The sequence below is a fragment of the Bombus bifarius genome, unplaced genomic scaffold, assembly GCF_011952205.1.
Source record: "Bombus bifarius isolate JDL3187 unplaced genomic scaffold, Bbif_JDL3187 scf7180000009243, whole genome shotgun sequence".
Lineage (NCBI taxonomy): Eukaryota > Metazoa > Arthropoda > Insecta > Hymenoptera > Apidae > Bombus > Bombus bifarius.
This window is the reverse complement of record NW_022884989.1, coordinates 2,343,732-2,362,476: the sequence shown is the minus strand read 5'-3', so window position 1 is coordinate 2,362,476 and position 18,745 is coordinate 2,343,732. Positions and strand designations below refer to the sequence as shown.

General features: G+C 36.4%; 1 long non-coding RNA gene across 1 annotated transcript in view; it reads left to right on the top strand.

Annotated features, from left to right (window-relative positions):
• The first annotated feature begins 472 nt into the window (after window positions 1-472).
• Window positions 473-18,745, top strand: part of LOC117214805 — a 94,792-nt gene continuing 76,519 nt past the window's right edge. Inside the window, exons 1-2 of the long non-coding RNA XR_004488941.1 lie at window positions 473-795; window positions 3,286-4,010. This is a non-coding gene — a long non-coding RNA (uncharacterized LOC117214805). The remainder of the gene's footprint in view (window positions 796-3,285; window positions 4,011-18,745) is intronic.

The window sequence follows — 18,745 nt, the reverse complement described above, 5'->3', positions numbered from 1 at the left end:
AAGCTCATCATAGATAGGGCTAGATTCACTGCGGAACACCTGCAACCTAATTATAGCCCAAGTTTCGCTTCGTTATAAATGTACAACCCTGATGTAAACTTCGTGATGTAGTAATCGTGACGCGAATATGTTTAAACAGATCCATTATCTCGATCAAGTTTATGATAATTCACGATCGAATTTGCTACAGATCTCTTGAAGAAAGTATTCAGATCTGCACACCAATATCCTATTAAAATTTAATTTTGCTCTCATATAAAAAAAAAAAAAGAAAAGAAGCAAAAAATACAACTTATCACCTTCTTCCCCTACGTTTCTGCGCGAAGAGTTACTCGAGGATCGCGGAAAGCTCAAGGAACACGGTGTGAACGAAGCTTTAAACCGATGCGCGTCGCGGCGGCTCAGGTGGAGGCGCGCGTTGCGCACGCACGTCAGATTTTCGCGGGGTTCCCCGCGTCAGCCGCGTTCCGCGCGTCGCGTCGCGTCGCGTCGGCCCTTCAGTAGGCCACTGTCATTCCGTCGAGTTGCATCTTGCCAGCGGAGTACACTTTCTCCCGCCCACGCGAGATCAAACCGCGCGAATCCAAAATCACCGCGAATCAACGGCGACCAAGTCGAAATTTTTCCCGCGCAACTACGCGATCTCCAGAGTCTGATCAACCCTCGGTTCTTCGACTCTGTTGCCATCATCGCCTCCTTTCACCACTGTCTATAATATATACATCGCTTTTTTCGTCCTCGATCGTCGCATCGTTTGCGATACGATACGCGTACATACATGTGGATCCAACAACGGTACCCTTGAATCACTTCCACCGTTGTACGCTCGAGATGTTGCGGTTTACCCCGACCATCCATCGTTACCTCGTGAACTGCTACAACTCTTTGATCGTGTGCCGTACATTGCTTTTCGAAATTCATGCCGTGGACTGAGCCACGCGTTCCACGTTCGCTGCTTTTCTTCCGCGTTGGTGGCTATCACCGGAAATGAAAAAGGACGAAGAAGAACGTTTTTCATTTCGTTTCATCTTGGTCGTCTCTTTCATCTGACCTTCGTTCGAAGAGATTGCTCTTTTTTTTTAGTTTTGTTGTTGTTGTTCTTCTTCTTATTATTATTTAAGTTGTTATTTAAAATCGTGCGTCTTCTTGAGGATTGTCGTGTCGAGAGACGATTTTTCAAACAGTATGAAAGTGTTGTATACGTAGACTTCTTTCATGATTTCTTATAATCGTACGAATCGCTTAAAAACTATATTGACTCGATAATTTCATAAACGGAGAAAAAGGTGACGATCTGACGAGCATTATCTTCGAAATTCGCTGTAATTATACTTTACTTCGCGGATATACTAAACTAATACTAAACTGCTTTAATACAATAGTAATCTCAACTTCATAAGTAAAGAAATAAGAAAATTTATCTTGCGATAAGTAGTTTTATGGAAGTAAGATATTCAGTCTTCGTGATGTGAAAATTGACTGAACGTGAAGTTGATCAATTCGGCTCCTAAGAGTCTTGTACATATATACATGTACATACAATGTACAGACTATCTACAAAATGTCATTTTCCACCTCTTTTATTTAGAAAGACTTACCCTCTATTCGGTTCTCCTTTGTGGCAGCAAAGAACAGAGGCTTTTAACGTTCTCTCGGGACAATAAATTCCTGTGATACACGTTTACTACGCTTCGGCATTCGTGTAATTAAAGATTCAGAAATTAGACTGCTGCGAGCCATTTCCTAATCCCTGAACGAGTTCACCGGTTCTTCAGTGAAACGCAAAACCTTGTAATTATCCTGTTCCTTAAAAGTGACAGTTCGTATTTGCGCACCGTGGTGTTTCAAGGAGAGACTGAAAAGGCTCGAAATATGTAACACAGCTTTAATTAGACAGTGGTTCCTTTGTCTTTGGTTACAAGGCGGAAGCTTTTAATCCGTTTATGTTTGTCTTGGATCGGATCGAGTTCTCTCTTTGTTCGCTTTCGCGGAGAAAACTTGCCTAAAAGGGGGAAGATGGACACGAAGAACACCGAAAAATCCGCAGAAACTTTCCTGTCCATTAAACGTGACGCACAGGTTACCCGGCTTCTCCAGTTACCGGGTTAAAAACATTCTTTTTAAAAATTTAAAAATTTTCTTTTCTTTCCTGGTTTCTTCATACTCCACAGAGGAATAGAAACGTTTCAACGTATTTCTTTCTATCTTTTTCCTTTCTTTACCCGAGTTCGATTGGTTTAATGCAGAACTTTCGTTTAACCTCTCGATATTAACTTTTATTTGATCCATAGAACTTCGATTACTAGTTTCGATATCCAGTCTCGTTTTCTTCGTGGTCTTCGATGGCTGATAAAAACTTTTCCTCTTTGCTAATCATTAGGTTTCGGATTATTAAATGTCCAATCGTCTAATAGTACTCTTACATAATTAAGTAAATTTAGCGGTGTGAACATTCGAAAGACTCTTTAGGAATATTCTGCTCTGTGGAAATTAGTCATACAACTTTTTCAATTAATATTTGGCTTCCAGTTTAGTCAAATTTCAATCGTACAATAGCGTTTTTACATAATTACAATGGTTTCGTGCCATGACAATTCTGCAGCAATCTCACACGACATTCTGAATTAATATTCGACGTATTTATTTATCGTTACTACTTATGCATATTGGTTACAATCCTTTCTCAATAAAACTTTAACGTGTTCATATATCCTTGTTATAATATAAAGTTTGTAAGTCAGTTACGTATAACAAATCGTTTAGTAACTCGTTAACGTGTATAGCATCGAACGAGAAAAGCGAAAATTCTTCGCGAATCCTGAAATTCGCTGAAGTCTTCCTCGAAGAGACAAGCGATTCGAACCGATTTAAATAAACCGAGAAAAATAAAAAATTGCTACTTGAAATACGCGAACGAGGATTCTGACAGAGAAACGCGGCTTTCGAAAGTGGCGGACGGGTGGAAGGCGATTCAAGGGTGTCCATTGTTAACGATGTCAACAACTGCTCGAGCAAATCACGAAGACTCGTGTCGCGACGCGCCTCTTTGGCTCTTCCATCGTGCAACGGATCTTGCACGAAACGGGACCGTGTATTCCTTCGATTACTACGATTCTCTCTATTCAACCACTCAGAGAAGTACAAAGGAAACTAAAACAAGCCAGAAACATGAAAAATTCGTCTTAACTGGCGCTTATTCCCCGTGAAAGTGATCCTTCGGTGCACGAGGCTAGCGTAAAGAGGCGTGTAATTTCACTGACTTCTCATTCTTCGTTTGTCGAACAGATATTCGTCGTAGCTAACCTGGATGATTTCGCAGTGAACGCCGAAGTGGAAATTATTGCCATTCGTTCTTTAAAATAAAATATGCGAATTTTCCACAGATACGCATGAATTTAGTCGATGTTGCTGTCGATCGCGGTCCAGTTTCAACAAAATGGGTTCATCGTCGTCGTCGTATAATGATTAACTCCGTCAATTTTTGTTGATCAGACGAAGCTGTTCCTCGTGGATCCTTGCCGCGGTTTGAGCAGCGGATTTCGATAAAAAGAGAAAAGTAAAGAAGTGGCGCCCATTGGGCGTGCTGCAACATTGGCTCGGTCGATTAATTTGATTAGATATAAATATCGCAGGATGTGCGCCGGCTGATCTGCATGATTTTCTGCGCTGCTTGTCAAAGGTGTCGGCTGCCTCCTTTTTCACTGTCTCTTTTTCTCTCCGTCTCTGTCTCACGCTCTCTGTCTTATGTCAGTATCTCTCTGTCTTCCCTTCCCTCCTGGTAAACACGTAAAATTCGTCCCACCTTCGCCACCTGTACGGCCCCGTCCTCTCGATTCCTCGAATACGACAGATGCGCACAACGTTTGGAAATAATTCGTGCGAGCCAGAACGTGCGAGATCCGAGATCGATCGAAGTTGGAAAGTTTCGTGATGCAGTGATCCGAGGGGATCGCGATACCACCACTCTCAGCCGAATCCGAGAGAAATGGACAAGGACAGGCATGGGCAAGGTAAGTGACGTTTCTATCGTATGCGTTTTCCTATCCAACTTTCCACTGTTCTTCCAAAGTTCTTGATTTACTTGCTTAACCCTTAACTACGTTGCAGTTTCATCGTCGAGTATGTAGTTAATTTAGGTTAATTTAGGGATTCTAGCTGCATACATTATGCGTAAAGACGAACTTTGAATGTCAGCTTTCGGTTGATCCAGTATTAATTGTTAGATGAATTATTAGCTCCTGGTGTACTAAGGTTTTTGCATTTTAGAGTTAAGTTTACAGTTACTTCAGCAGCTCTAGAGAAAAAAAGGAAGCACCATCTTTCGCTTTATGTTATATTTGTAGCAGTGATCGTGCATTTCTTGTGTTACAGAGAAAAAAAGAAAATAGATTACTTTCTTATTATACTATTACTTATTATACTATACTATACTATACTCAAAGTCCGTAGTTAAGGGTTAAAATGCTTTTGTAATACACAAGCATCGTCGCAGATATTGTCATCCAAAAGTTTGCAGTTGTAAATTATTACGTATATGTAAATTACGTATACGTGTAAATTATTGGTATAATTGTGGTTAAGACGTTATTAGGAGAGTTAAATAATTTTCAACTTCTCCGTTATATAAACTACGCGAGACTCAGGAAGAAGATCTCGTTAGCATTATACTCCGACTGCTATGAATTTAGAACAAGAGTAACTCTAACTTTTTGAATGACGTTATATGTCAGAGAATCGGTAGTTTATCGTTGCAATATAATGTTGCAAATGAAACGCGTAAAAATATATTGCATGTAACTCGCGCATGAGGATCTTAAATTACACGAAAGATGTTTCAACTAAATTACAAGAATCGTTGAATTCATAATGTTTCGAGACGCCACCATTGTTTCTGCTATATTGAATTAAATTACACGTCTGTACCATGTCGAATTAAATTACGTGTTTTTATCACGTCACATGACTGGAACCATAAAATGTAATCTACATAAGAATATACGTACGATCGGCACAGGCTATTGTGCATCTTTTTGCCAAACGACAGCGTAATACATATTGATGATGCGAAAGGCGCTTACGCTTGTTACATGCAGCTCGTAGAAGTATCACGGTGATGCTGGAAATTTTGGTGAAATACAGAAAGATACAGCTGCGGCGGATGCGCTAAATCTAGAGCTCGTTGCGCCGACTGGAAAGTCCTCTTTGCGTTTTAATTGAAAATACGTGTTAAACAAGGGAAAATAATTTCTGTCTCTAGAGACTATTCGGAGCTAGAGGGAGAAATTATTACCATCTTGAATCACGTACCTTTTGTTTGAGAAGCCGACCTTTCAGTTATCGCAACGTGAAGAGTGCATCGTGAAAATATACTGTTATTATCTCGGAGAATGAATTTTTGAAATAAAAATCAATTTTAAACTACGACTCTGATACACAACAATGTGATTATCGGAAATTATTCGTGCAGTATATTAAAAATTTTACATCTCCAATTGTTTTCGCGATATTCTATCATTATAGTTGGAAACGTTTGAAAGAAAAACGACGTATTTATCATTTTTATTACTCGCAAAGACTTTTAACCGACACGAGCAACTAAACGTACAAAATGTAAATCACCGTCATTTCATCGACAGAAACTTTTGGTAATAAAAGAGTTACGATCGTGAATATATATAATTGAGGGTTTGAAAAAGATAATATGGTTTTGAAGGAATTCCAAAGTATCGGGAAATCTCGTTTACGGTTTGAAGAAGTTTGAAACAGCGAGTCGAAGCTCTTTGCTCTAGTAAACAAAATAGTTTAACGCAATAATGCCATCGGAGTAACACGACTAACAGGACAACGTTTGCGTGAAAAAATTCCAATGAAATAAATAACTTCAATTTATATTCCTAACTTCCTTTGACATGGTTATTCGAGAAGAAGTTTCGCTACGGTTCGTTTTTAATTAAATTGAAATACATAACGGTATATGTTGGTATAATTAGAAAAAAGTAGAAATATTCAACTGTTTCTTGTAGGGTCTGGTATTCCACAATTTCTCTTGCGTTTGACACTTTTATAAATATCCACCTCGTGGAAGTTTCAAATAAAAAACTGACTTCGATCGCTCTCGAACTATAACGTGACAGGTTCAACGTGAGTTTATTGAATTCGCAGAATCTCCGATTCCGTTACAAATATTTCAATCACGCTTGTGTGTAGCGCACATTACGCGCGAAAAGCGAACTTTAACCTGCTGTAATTGAAGTTTTATTCGTTTGGGCGGAAACGTAGATGGTTAAACATTTCTCTTAAAAACACGTATGACGGTCAGAGATCAACGAAGAAACTGTTCACTTGGTGACAGTATGACAGTACTAGACGAAATAACATTTAACACGAAGATCTATACAGGGTGGTTGGTAACTGATGGTACAAGCGGAAAGGGGGTGATTCTACGCGAAAAAAGAAGTCGAAAATATAGAATAAAAATGTTTTTTTTTTATACAGTGAGATCCGTTATAACGAGACGCGATAAAGTGCACGCGTACCGAGCGAAAATTCAAAGTCGATTTTCTCGAAAACAAAGCCTCAAACGAAAAATTTTTATTCTATATTTTCGACTTCTTTTTTCGCGTAGAATCACCCCCTTTCCGCTTGTACCACCAGTTACCCACCACCCTGTACATGGAGATATAGACGTATGTATTCTTGAAGCATCACCAACGAACGATGTTTTCTTGCACGTCGTATTTATAAAAATCGCATTTACTAAATAACTTAATGGACCTTGAACTTCGAAATAATAAACTGTAAAAAGAACACTAATAACAGTAATAGCAATATAGAGAATACACGTAAACATTAGCGTAGTAGAGTACATCTTCGAACATCGTACAAACTTCCAAGTTACATGGTATTACTGAGGGGATAAGTTGACTAGGTAACACAATCTTTTTAAGCTCTTCAACTCTAACCCTGTCCCCAATAAGTGCACATAGGTATTCTTTACGTTAAAACATATAGCACAGCTAACAAATTCTGGACAAATTCTTAGACAATTTTAAATTTTACAAATTTTCGACAATGCCAGATTCGTTTGGAAGCAATCATTCATGTTGAAACGTGTACGTAGAACATCAACGAATCAATTAGAAATTTCAAAGTCTTCTTAAATCTGTCCCTCAAGTTGTCAGCCACGTTAGATTCGACTAAGAGCAAAAATCATTTTCTCTTGGATGTATAGTACTTTATAAAGCAAAGTGCATCGATCACGGATGTTTAATTTTTAACTTCGTAATAACTTGACGACTCGAGTCTGGCTCGAGCTGAAATTCTATTCTATGGACGGTACTTCGCGAGAAATCTTTTCCGCGGTGCGAACTTTCTTCGCCTCTTCCTTTACACGTCGTATAGACCTCTGTTATTTACTTCGAAGCTCTAATTCACTTAAACGACGACTCCAGGTTAAACTATTGACCCCGGACCCTTCCACGCGAGATTTCCTATAAATAACCGGCACTTTTTTTTTTAATCCGATGAAATGCATTTCTTTTGCATTTTTCCCCTCCTTCCATCCACGAATCGTGGCTACTTTGTTTTATTTTTTTAACGATGTTTGAAGTTTTGGTTGAGTAGAAGATGCTATATGTATATCGTTTTTATTCAATTGCGATACAAGTTACACGAAATTATACCAAAATGTAGCTACTATTAATTACGTTAATGCAATTAGTATATATATTAGGCTATCGTTGTTAGATTAGATACCGATGCCACCAATATTACCACATAATTGTTTGTGCAACTGATCCTGTCAATTCTTTATTTAAGAATAAATTTAATAAAATATCTATTGGCTCAAATCCGACATAAATTAAACGATAATACTAAATTATTGTTATCGTACAATAATTAATATTACTACGTAAACGATCGTAATATTAATTATGACACGCTACCCTTAAATGTACAAGATACGTACGTAATTATATGCGTGGCATTAATACGAGTTTATTATTGTTGGATACTATCGATACTGTTATGTAATTGCTTGTCAAATTTATTATGTGAATTTACGCTGTATATATCTTACTATGCCTCGGTTTATTTTATTAAGGCGAAACTGAAATGCAAGAACGGAAGCAACTACAACAGCAGGGTTAAAGAGAACGCAATTCTTTGTAACTTACAACGTTCCTCGAACTTGAAAGATCCGATATACTTGTATTTATCCGGAATATTTTAAACGAAATGATCAATTTGTAATTTAATATTCTTTTTACAACAAGGCCACGTTATTTCCCACACGTCGACTTAATTTATTTCATCTCCAGATAAAACACGGATTTAACCAGAGCATGTAAACGTAAATTAAGATGTAAACCAGTTAACGTCTAGATGCGACGGCTGATAAAAGGAACAATGGAACGAGTCAAGCGTAACGCTTTCGAACATACGTACTTGCCATCGGAACTTCGATTCCGACATTAACTTCTCTCGAATCGACGCAATAACGAGTTTGTCCCGTCGGACCAAGATTTAATAGACTAAGGTCAATTCATTAGTCGAACAGTTTAACTCATTCTGGGCAGATGCTGAATGCCGCGCGATGTTAGAAAATCAATTTTCCAATTCTATCGAGAACAGCATAACTCGGCTGTTGGAACTGCGAACTTCCGAGCACAAGCGTACTAACTGGATCGCGTTGAAAAGCTTTCATTTACGATCTTGCGTATAACGTTAGATGCGTTGTGTAATTGCGACTAATGCTTACAAACTAAAAATAAATGAAAGAATCCCTATTACGAACGATCCTATTTATAATTAATTTATAATTAATCAAGCGGATAGAAGCAAGTAAAACGATATTTGTTTGTGCTTTGGAAAAGAATTTAGAAAATATATCATCACACGATATTTTGTAAAAAATTGTATTAACTCGCGGTTCAAATCTCTCGTCTTAATCCGCAAGTTGATTCGATTTCGCTCGATTCTATCGTTTCACGGTAGCTTAATTGTAATCCAACGAGCTTCGTTAAAAAATTGTTTCAAATTAAATGCAAATATCACGCGTTGTTTAAGTCTAAACGAGGTTTCAAACGTTCTCTCTTCCTTTCACTGCGTACTTTATTTCTGCAATAAACGTAACAAACGTAAAACTACCACGAAACAAATAGCATCTATTTATTCTACGTATGAACATTATTGTACAAATATTACGTACAAATAGCATCTATCTATTCTACACGAAATTCTAACAAGAAACCTTTAAGTATTCATTAATAATAACAGCTGAAGCAGTCAACCTTTAGAAAATATATTAACTTGCTTATGCGAGTAACTCGAATAACACAGGATGCATCGTGAAATACGAGCTCAATCACAATGGGGTTGCATCGGAACCGAATAAAAAAGAAAGTTTAGAATATGTTTATTGTGCAAACATTTCTGTTATCTGACCTTGTTCCCAAGTTACAACTGTATTGTGGTAATAAATTTCATTTCGGGCTGCCATAGAGCTTCGTATTTCGTGTCGACTATTTGCGAACGTTCTCATAACGTTCTACGAGGCGTTCCATTCTGTTCTTTTGACGAGGGAGTGCTACGTGTCGAAAATTTCTAATAGCGTCCTCCGGGACTGGTTCAAATAACTCTACCGGCATAAGAAAAGTCGTAACACGGAAATAGGGTGAAGCAGAGTAGACGTTTACGCAGACTTTCCTTTCTTTATCGTTTTTCTAGCGAGGTGAAATTGCTGGACAACTGAAGTTCGCGAAGCACACTGTACGACCGATTAACGCGAATCCTCCACAGTCAAATCGCGTAGAATTGGCTTTAATCCTTGACAATTTGTTAACGCGAGACTCAAACAGAAAGCGAATCGACGCGACGGTAGAATTACGACTGTAGAATTTTAATTCCACTGTTACTTGAATTCTTTTGAAATTCATTCTGGTGGAATCTCTCTTTTTCGAATATTTTCTACCACGTGTGTTGGTTCTTTGATCTACAACAGCGATAAAAAGTAGCGATATTTATCGACAAAACGACAAAATTATTCGATTAGAAGACATTTAGAAGCATTAGAAAACATAGACAACAATGCATTTGGCAGTTACTTGTTCAGAAAGCTGTTCGATTCGTATCTGTGTGTATGAATACGAGTGTACGTATCATTTAGACACTTTTTACCACGTTGGAAATCGTTTCTTCTAAGATATATTTCATAGTTTTGTAAAATAGTACAACAGAACTTCATTTATCTAAACTCGGTGGGAGACAACCAGTTTGCTGTATATAATTCGAGTTCATATAATAAAAGCTCACTAATTGTCCTCTCTAATTATAGTATTTCGTTCGCGTAATGGAAGCTCACGTTCGGACAAGCGAATTCAAGCTGCGAAAGTCCAGCTAATCGGACATTGACTAAAATCTAGTTCCAACGAGTCGAGCTCTAGTCTGTAGCTTTGGGACTTTTCTTCGCTTTACGACTTTCCTCGGAGAACTCGTTCGTTAATTATCGCGACGAGTGGAACGATAAACTGCAACAACTTGCCATCGTCGTGGAGAAAACTACTGGTAAAAGCAACGCGTACTAAAAAAGTCGCCCGGTTGATGGAAAAACTTCGAAGCAAATGTCGTTGCTCACGCGCCACCCGATTTATTTCCGGTCAACGGTCGAACATGCAGAATGGTAAAATCGGCAGTGACAGCCGCTTTCTAAATTCGCTGCAATTCCATTTCGAGTTGGAGGCGAAGTTAAGGCGCTTTTGTCCGACGGTGGTTGAATCATGGTCCATGTTCCACGATAGCTTAGAGTGGATCCGCGAATAAAGACAGGTTCGATCAACGTTCATAAACTTACAGTACTTTCGGCCATCTGGAAAATTTCCTACCGATGGTTTCTCCCTTCTTCGGAAAAGTAATTTACCGGCCAAAAGCGTGCAAGGGCGCATACGTTCGCAGCAGTTACTACGTGCCTGGCATTGAAATTTTTATCTTAACTTTTGAGATTTATGACATCTTTTCTTCCGCGAATTGGCAAACGTCCTCTGTTTCGGCGGTGAACGTGGACAATTTTTGGCTGCGCTCGCTCTGGCGGATGTATTGCTTGAAATAAAACACACAGTAAATGTGAAATGACCTAGTAAGAAGACATCCTAAATCTATAATTTGATAGAAGTTCGGTGTATGGCAGTTCTTAAAAATATTTTATCAGCTATTCTTTCAATGAAATTTGTCGATACAGTAGATACATCCGGACTGATATCTCGAAAATCATCATAGCTGGTGGGTTGATACGTGGTCGAATTTTGTATTTTTAGATGACAAATTTGATTACGTGGATAGGTTCGAAAAAGAAAAAAAAACACTTTCGATTAATACGGAAGAAATAACGTTTTTAATTTTTAAAAGATTTGTTGTTAGATATTTATAAATTTTCGTGTTAACTCGTGGGAAGTATTATTGGTTAAACTGAAATATGGAGTGGACATGGAATGATTTAACGAGTCGTCGATTGGTCGTCAATTTTTATGAAAATAAATAGAATTTTATGAAAAATCATGTAGAGAACATATATCTCTTTTTCGTTACCAATCTTTCACATTGAGAGGAGTGAAAATTGCGTTCAAAGTTGCAGATAGCAAATACAAACAGAACATTACAACACTTTTTAGTAGGTAAAAAATTTGAAAATATTGACATTCTCAAAAATAGCTTAGAAAATTATTTTAAAGAAAAACAAGAGAACTTTTATCGAGACGGAATAATGGCCCTACCAGAAAAATGGGAAGAAGTTGTACAACGAGAGGGGGATTACATTTTTTCATGAAACTGAAAGGTATGTAAACAATTTTAACATATATAACCGCTCGAAAAACGGCACGAACTTACGGGATGACCTAATATTTGTCTAGCATTTGGGAAACTATTATAGTTAAAGAAATAATGCGAAGAATCAAACTTGGAAAGTTGGAAGTTCTCCTAACTTTGTTAGCAACGTTCAAGTTGTTGCTTGAGTGGATATGGTTGTTCTCTTTTCTTCGTAAATAGTTAGCATTGCCTTCTTATCTAGAACATCGTTCCAGGAAGGCGCAGAATTTTCTTTCTGGTTAGAAAGGATCGTCGAACTAATGGAAGTATAGTGTGACTCTGAAACGATATAAAAGATCTTTGGGACAAACTTTCTACTTGTGACGTGATACAGAGCGAAGGTTTCGATTTAAGGTACAATTATTCCAATGTTGGCAGCTTTCTTGGGTAAAACAATTCCGCTTAAATTATTGCTTCGTTATACGAGATGTCACGTAAGACTTTTATCAATATAATCGACGTAATGTAATCTATGCGTATGAAACTAGAGACGCGTTTTTATTTAATGCACCTTTTTGTAGAGCCAAAGAGAAGCTCTCTTCTCTCTCTAAGATTCTCCGGCGAGATACAGACCACCGCCTAATAGTATGTGGATAGTTGCTGATTTTTAAAATAATTCAATTACAAATAGATTAATAAATTATCATTATTTTTCCATAACTCTCGCAAATAACTTTTACGTTAGAAACTTATTACAAATTTTGGGATTATTATTTTTTTCTGGAACAAGGATTCGATATATCTCATGTTACGATAGAAATTACAATTTTAAATAATACGATTAACTAACTAACATTTTCTACGTATTTTTCCACTCAATCGCTGATAGATTTTTTACTCACAAGCGAAGGTCTTGGGAATATTATTTCTTGTTTTAGAAAATTTTCCATAGTATTGAAAAACTTTGGAATTAACTGAAATATGAGGCGATTTTAAAACGTAGGGGCAAAGTTCTAGGACGAAGTTCGTATTTGTCACAAAGAGAGAATGAAAAAGTTTCCTTTCCGATTATTTGCAAGTTGAAAGTTCCCTTGGGCAACGTGATTCAATTTCGATCGTTGCTCTAATGAATATTCCTACTTGGATAATATTGATTTATATAAGTCTTATCTTAAGAAAATTCAACGTTCCAATTTTTCAAGAGTTCTTTTGTTATTGATAGAATAAATCTGGCATTGTTACAGCGCTATCGTATTTATCGTATTGAAGTGAGCTATAAACGGATGCTGTTACTATTGTCTCGTGCTACAATTACTCCATTTATACGGATAATTGACAGGCGTAATTACTCATTGTTGGTGAAACAATTAGTTCGATATGTTATTTCATTCTACCGATTACAAGGATTTTTCTAATTGAACATGACTTTTAAATTAAAAATACATGAAAATAAATGATAGATATTATTCGTTTGGTTTAAACGGTTTAATTCCACTTGTGTACCAAGGAAGGTAAAATAGAAACTTGTCTCTTCACGAAATTGTACATTCACACGTTATTAAATTATTTTCTATTTCATTATATATGTTGATAACTCACTACAAACGAAATATTACGAAACGAATATACATGTACGTACACCTACAATTAGTTCCGATTGTGGTAAATCACCAACACGTGTAATAAATAAAGAAAGTTTTAATAATATGCAAATACAATTCGTTGAAATAACATTCAGTTTAAATTTTACTTTTGTAAAACGAAGATCTACGACGAATCTATATGTAGCCGTGCGAGGATCGCGTAAAACATAAAATTCAATGTATTAAAGGTAATCTTTCACGTAAGATATGAAGGTCTTAAAGTATTACCGTTTTTCAGATCCCCTATTCAGCTGCATTGGGTATATCGTACGGTAAATAAGTCCTTTTATAATAAAAAGTACACGACATTATTCGTTTCGTGCTTTTGTAATTATTAGCCCCATGCGTAGCGAAGAATGTAAAAATATTTTATCTCTAAAATATTCTTTATTCAGATACAATACAATGCCTTCTTGTATTACCATATTCTTTAAATCTTTGTATATTACGAATAATTAATATTACGTTTAAGAGGCGAATTTTTAGAAAATGAGCTCGTAAGACAAAATGATGAATTTATATAACAATTTATGTCAGAAATTTTGGTTCCAATTATTTAATATTAGACACGTCTGTGGGTATGTGAAACGACTATCGAAATTTCCTCCTGATTAAAAACGTGATATATAATTCGAATTTTCTGTATTCCATAGAAGAGCAATTTTAGAATTCGATACGTTGTCAATCAAATTCCAGATCAAAATTATCTTTCTACGGTGGACAACGCGTCGATTACCGTCACATCGTGTCGCGATTAAAAGCGCAGCATCGTTGTACGATTGTTCCGTTCGGCGCTTAATAAAGCCATTATCTCACAGTTTCCTTGTCGTGGTTAAAATCAAGCATTTTTATCTGACCGCTGGCCTGGTCGAAACGATAAATTTGTCCACCGGCGACGAGCAGCTTGGATTCCTTCCTTTCTCCGCTCCGGCCATTTAATGATCGGTTTTCCACCGGGTGGCTCCATTCGCCGCTTCCTTTTCCATTTGGTTTCATTTTCAACCAGGTGGTTATTATCGTCCCGTAGCCGGAGAATTTATGATGCAGACGTTGCCGAGTATGATTTTGATTAATCGCTATCGTACCAACGACGACGTTTAATTTATGAATAGAATGTCCGTACGCGATGAGACATGTAATTGGAACGAGTGATAGACCGCGTTTAATCAAGAACGGGGGAATGCCGGAGGAAAAATTGAATTTAGTATCTCACGATTTGATTGGTTTACGTGGGATATGTACGTATATGTGTATATGCTAATTAAATCTTCATATGTAATATGCTAGAGTGTAAAGTATCCGAAGTAAAGTGTTCGCAATAGTATTTCATATTTTATACACTGATAAATATATAACAATTTTATACGTCTTATACGTTTGGACGAAACGGATCTTCGTTTAGGTTTCTTCGCTTTTTTAATCACGTTTATGAAAATACGAAATTGCATAAAAATCCGTTATTATGAAAATAATACGTTCAAAGTAACATGCTGGTAATAATACTTAACAGATACAGAGATTTGTAATAAAGTGTATTAGATCGAATGGTAATTACACGTATAGTTGGTAATAGCAAATCAGAAACATATAGAAGACATATAGAATTTCAGAAGTTCCATAAAATATCTGAAAGAACTTTCTGAACATCGTGCGATCTATGTAAAATTCGTGTATAAAAAGTTACACGGTTACATTTCCATGTTTATGAGAGAAACAGAGTTGCAGAAAAATGAGTTTTGTTACCTTTTTCTTATTATCTCTTTTTATCCGCAAGCACGAAACATAAATCGTTTCAACTGATAACTTTATTTTACGCATGACTTTTATTATACTCGATTTCACATCTACTATATATACGTTCATTTGCACACTGCTGCCTTTTAATAATAATTGAATACACAGGAAAAACGAATGTAACGGTTTCACGTGTACCGTTTAATTAAAATTTGGACAATCATCGATCGAATAACGATATACTATCAATTTTAAATAATATTTGTATGGTATAAAAGTTATTGCCTTATACCGTTTTCATTGTTATTTTACGTCCGTGTATTATACGTTTGTCGATCTGTAAGCACCGTTATATCTTTTATCGATTATCCATGAACTTGGATTACGTAAAACATCCAGTAATCGAATCGTGATTTACGTTCGCTGATAATAATTAGCAAATGATAGTAAAGGATACATAGATAGCTATTGAGTGAATTCCCACGAAATTTCGTGTAGAGGAGACTCGGTGCATTACGTGAAGTTAAGGAGAGATTTTAGATCAGCATATCGATCGGAAACTACGTCATGCAATTTGTTATTTATATTTTATTTTTATTTATTTTCGCCACGTCACTTCAATTTATCCGTTCCAGATTTTCTAGTCGAATTTTGTTAATATATTTTACGGGTACAATTAAGAAAAGATATTATTAAGGTGAATTGTTTGAAGCTTTATTAAAAAATTACAACAAAACTAGAAAGTACGAAGGAAACGGCAACGGTTATTACGCGAGATAAGAATAGATTGACGATCGATAAATGTTAATGCACCATTTTAAAAGCTACACTATTTTTCCCGATAAAAACTGACAATAAGAAATTGGGGATATTTTCCTGCACAGTTCATTTCAATTTTATTTTGTTTCAATAAATTAATCGACTTTTCATATCAATTCAATACACTCATTAATATTTGTTCTATGTATATACATTCATCGCGTTCTATTCTCCTTGTATTTAGTACGTTCGTTGTAATAAAGTTTCAAACGACGTATTTTTATATAATATTTCCCTTACTAATAGCCATAGAACGTTCGTTGATAAAGTTCGAATGGAAAAATTTACGATATTCTGTATAGATGTGTAGACATTTAAATATACAACTAACGTTGTAACATTTCAGGGAATTAACGCGAAACTGGCATATTCAACGGTACTTTCGCTCTGGTAATAAGAAACAATTAATATCATCGAGAAATTGCTCTAAACTTGTTCACACAACTCAGATAATTCTCATAGTTTATACGAGAAAATTATGGATGAGACGCTGGAATCTCGAATTTCATGCATCCACAGTTGTATGTACGGTGGTCTCAAGTTACCTCTGCTTTGTGGGAATTTCAACACCACAGTCTAGGTATCATAGGAACTCGATCTTCATAATTCCAAGGATATGAAAATCGCATCAGAACATCACGGAATCGTATCGATATTGGACTAGCACGTAATTTTTGGCTCTAAAATTACCTGTATCCAAACCTCGAAAGTCCTAACGCGCTAGTCCCAAAATCCCAGACGGCAGAACCCGTAGAACGCAAATGCTCAGATCCCAGGCCTTGAATTATTGAACTTTGAAACCTCAGGTCTCGAATTATAGAATCCCCAAATCGCAAATTTCACATGAACCGGATCTTGAATCAAAGGACTTCGAATGTCTGATCTTAAATTATAAATTGTAATTCTTAGATCCGAGATCATAGAATTCGTAGACTATTATTCTGTATCATACACGACTGCTATTCTATCATAGAATCTTCCATAGATTTTCGAGCATACAAGTTTCAAACTTCAGATTCTCAATCATAGAAATTTCAAACTGCGAACTTAAACTTCGTACGCTAGATAGATAGATCTTTGAAATTTAAAATTTAGAACCACAGAACCTATAAATGTACTTAAACCATAGAATCTTTAAATCCTGGACCACGAGTTGTCAAATTTTCAATTTACTATTACAAGAATCTCGGATTACAAATTTCAGATCAAAGAGCATTTCAAACTCTACGTCCTAAATCACCTAATCGTCCTAAAGAACCTATCGATCACGTATCTTTAATCATATGATTGGGCTGCGAATTTTTATGCAAATTTATATGTTTACGAATAGATACAAGCAAAGAAATAGCATCTAAATAAACAATTTCTTCACATCTGCTAAAAATTACGAAGACCGCTGTTCTTTGGATATAAATTGGATTCTGTGCACTTTTCTGCACTTTCAAATTTCGCATAAACCCATAGAATCTACGATCTACGTTTAATAATCTTCAAGTTTTTGATTTTAGACTATACGCATGTATATAATCCTTGGAATTTCGAGTTCCCAAACTGCAGAAATTTTAGCAGGTTTAAATTTTACACGTTCTTCAAGAATTTCATATGCAAACTCTGTGGTCCGAAGATCCACAGTCGTGTTGTTTCTTCACGCGTTTTTTTACAACATTTTTCCCATGAATATCAAGGTTCCGCAATATCAGGTTTGCGGCGTTTGAAGTGCAGAACGCCAGAAGTAAGTTAGAAGGGGTCATACGATTCTGAGTAGGTGCATGAAGTTTGAAATGTGCGGTGTGGATTTTACTGCTTTAGTTCTGTACGTAGAGTTTACGCTACAGTTACAGAATCATAAAGTCCAGCCTCATACTGTCTGAAATTATTGATCTTGTATATAAAACAAAATTTTATATTTTTTTATATTTAAATTGCGATATAAAAAGTTTATACAAATTTTATGTAATTTTTTAATTTTATTTTCATAGCATAACCTTATCGCAATTATATGAAATTACTACTGAACGATACAAAATGCAACGTACTATCCAGAGATGGAAAGAAGTCTCGCGGGACGGTGCAGGAGCAAAAGGTTCTACTGTTCTCTATCGTCCACCGTCACGCGATATTACGATGTTTCGTTTGTATATCTGACATTTTCGACCGATACGCGCGCTTAACTTTACCACTGCGTTGAAGACTGTCTATCAAAAACGATGAATCAAGTACGCGTTTCTTTCCATCTCTGTGCATGGATCTAATTAATCGCAATATGTAAATATCATAGCGTTCAAATACTTTTTTTAGCCACTGTATATTACAGACCCGAACTAATCTAAAACATTATTCCTAACAACTCACCAATCTGCATAACACAGAAGCGTCGATCACCATCGACGATTTCCATCAAACCGAGAAACAGGAAAGGAAAGGAAAGGAAAGGAAAGGAAAGGAAAGGAAAAACCAAATGAAATCCTCGACGAAATGCATTTGGTTTGGTGATCAGTTCGGAAGGTGGAAACGAAAGGAAGCTGGCAATATGTTATTCCCATCAGAGACAAACGTAAAGTCATTCCGTTTCCTCGTTTGCACTTCTGCGACCGCCGCAGGCCTTCGCGAATGATCGATACCCTGTATTTGAATACAGTTTGAATCAAGCCGGATTGCGTCTATTAGATTTACAAAGGTTTCAGACTTGCAAATAGAAGGAGGAAAGGAAGAGGTGGAAAGAAGCAGGCGGTTAGAGCAGTCGGCTC